Raw genomic sequence first — 3,022 nt, 5'->3', positions numbered from 1 at the left:
TGAACCATCTGATTCCGTTGCATAAAAAACTCAAGTTAAAATAATACTAGCATGCAGTACAGTTGTTTAAACAAATATATGCTCACATAATTATCTTATGTAGTTGGTGTGATAGATCTCCCATTTTTGTTTGGCCAATGCACATTTTTGTAGAAATCAATCAGATTCTTGTCCTTCTACATGAACATAGCCATACAAATCAACCTTTTTCATAGTATTCCAAATATTGAGCAATTAGCTTTGGTCACAACATCCAAGTTAACTGATTTAATGTCACATACATTTCTTTCTATTACTATAACAAAAGATGTCATTCAACTTATGTGATTGACCTTTTGTTTACGCCTATTTTCTTTGTTTTGGGTGAACATTTTCTGCAATAAAATAGAAAATTTTTCAATTTTTTCAGTTATCATTAATTGCCAATAGAAAAAAGGGTTTAACTTAAAATAGTTATGTTATTTTGGGGAATTATAAAGTAACTTCTCCAAATTTATATTTGCAGATTGTTTTTTCCATCTTAATAGTCCTATAGAACTATCAATTTAGTTGAAATTATGTATCCATTTTAGCTACAACTAATCATTGTACTATTTTGGACAATTAACTTAAACATGATATGCTTCATATGCTTACAAATAATAATTTTTACCTTATGACATTTAAATCCTACATGAAAACGATATGCTTATCTTGAATGAATCACTACCCCACCGAGTGCATAACCACTCCTAAACCGGTTGCTCTACCAACGCCTCTCCATTAGCTAGTGACTCCTTATGTGTTGCATAACCCAAGTATTTAAGGTGTAGCTTGTAATGAAACACATTATATGCACAAGATAGCTGACTTGTGGCAGTCCGAAGATGATTTTTCTTGGTCCAATCCAAGACAAAGTAAGCCCATCAATGCCATTGTGTTAAAACCCATATACCATATTGTAATTTTTTTTAGAACAATTGTGTTAACAACTCATATATTCTATTTAAGTATATATCCAATGAGATTCTGTTGAAAACTCATCATGTAAGCTATATTTATATTTCTTAAAACCTCATGTACCATTACAACTAAGCAAGTTATAATAAAGCATTCAATTGTGTTTAAAATTAAGATTCACATATACAGGATGCAGATGTAATTCCTCTACTAGCAAAAATCTATATTGAACTTATCTAAAGTTATTACTCAACTTTGCATACATATAAATCATTCAAGATGAAAACCATACTCGAACACGATGAATAAGCTCCTCTTTCTCATTTTCGTCGACAACACTCCAACTAGCATGCCTCATTTCTGCATAGTGCTTCACGATCCAAGTCACTCTTGTTGTGTAGACTGTTCTATTGTTGCACGATGGACCTATCTTCCCATCTTTGATCTCAAGTGGCATCTTGCCATAATTTCGCATCCTCTCAAACTCTGTCCCTTTGGATACACCCCTACCACGTTTACCAGTGTTTAGTACTATACCAACAATACTTTACTTCAGATTTTGGTGCAAAACTATGTATAAATCCTCTCCTAAGGTATTGTTTATGAAATACCATAATGAGTAGATGAAAACATTATACTTACCCTCGCCTATTGTATTCACATCTGCAGGAGTATTGGAAGGCAAAAATGATGAATGTACATCATCTAGGGGTTGAGTGGAGTCATCGAAGTCCACGACAGCTTCATCTCTCAAAGTCCAACCTACTGGTTCTGGTTGTGAGTTTCGATCATTAAGAGGCAGTAGCTCCTCGGCCTCTCCCTCACTTTGACTGAATCATTTCTGCTGCACCATGGTCAACCCAAAATAACACAAACCAAGTTAGGAAGGAAGCTAAATGAAGAATATGGAGGTTGAACAATAGTTTAGACTGTTTTCTGCAGTATGTATTCCATGTTGGGCAAAAGGGTAAATCCAAGAAATGTAAAAACCAAGTTGGGAGGTTGGATAGATTGGGTAACCTTTTCAAATATACAACTTGGGTGCTAAGTATAACAAGTTGATGGATAATTTCTAGAAGTACTAGCCAACAGAAATGGAGAAGCAAGACTGGTTAGCTTTTAAATTGGTTTGTGAACACTGATGAGAGGGCCTGATAGAGATTTCATGCCTTTGTAATAAAAACCATCATCTTGCTTAAATTGGTCCCTTCTCCTGCACCTTCTGTACCGGAAAGTATGCTCAATCGGTTAAGGTGGGATTTTGTGTACAATGTCTGACTCCAATTAACAGCTATCAGCAACAGTAGCCATCATATCTTTCATATATTATTTTTTTATGAACAATTGTTTTCACATGTGCCAATTATATCATATCTTTCATAAACGAAGTTTTTTTAACTTCTAAATAGTGGCCGGTATAAATTAGAGGTTCATGCCAAAACCATCTACCTTAATACATCAATTAATACTCTAATATTTATCTTTGGAATTAACCTTAAGGGAAAATTCAATAATCTAATTATTACTTTAACGATGTTGAGATAGATGATAATTTAAGATGGCATATATATATATAGATACACACACACATATGCGAGAGTCAAGGCGACTCTTCCATTAGGCGACAAGCCCTTAGTGGAAGAAGGCCCAAAGAAAAAAAAAATACTAAAATAGAATTTTTAAAAAATACCTAGTTAAAAAAATTAATTAACTCAATAAGAGAACATAAAAAATATGAAATAGATATTATGTTATTATTAGTTTTAAAATTATCCCACATAATAATTATTTCGAGTACTCTCATTCTAATAATACACTTTCCTTTTGTCATTATTAGTTTAATATATAATGTGAAAATTATAAATAACAAAATCTAGTTTTTGAGCGTTCATTATATTTTTTTTGTATGATCCTTTGAAGAGGCAAGCTATGGCCCACATTTTTCCAAATGTGTAGGTTATTTATAGGAATTTATTGACAATAATAATTATAATTATTTCTAGGGCTTGTTTAAATACTAAAAACATATCATAATATCTGTAAATAGTAGTGAAATAGTTTGAGTTAAGATGTTTTATTAGGT

The 3,022-nt window shown here is 32.2% G+C and overlaps 1 long non-coding RNA gene across 1 annotated transcript; it reads right to left on the bottom strand.

Moving 5' to 3' along the window:
* Positions 1-696: 696 nt before the first annotated feature.
* LOC118348514 lies at positions 697-2,397 on the bottom strand. Its single transcript, XR_004801582.1, has 3 exons — positions 1,582-2,397; positions 1,232-1,445; positions 697-875 (listed from the first exon to the last, which is right to left on the bottom strand). It is a non-coding gene; the product is annotated as an uncharacterized LOC118348514 (long non-coding RNA).
* Positions 2,398-3,022: the final 625 nt, after the last annotated feature.

Source organism: Juglans regia, chromosome 5 (genome assembly GCF_001411555.2).
Source record: "Juglans regia cultivar Chandler chromosome 5, Walnut 2.0, whole genome shotgun sequence".
Taxonomy (NCBI): Eukaryota; Viridiplantae; Streptophyta; class Magnoliopsida; order Fagales; family Juglandaceae; genus Juglans; species Juglans regia.
This window is presented reverse-complemented; position numbering and strand designations above follow the sequence as displayed.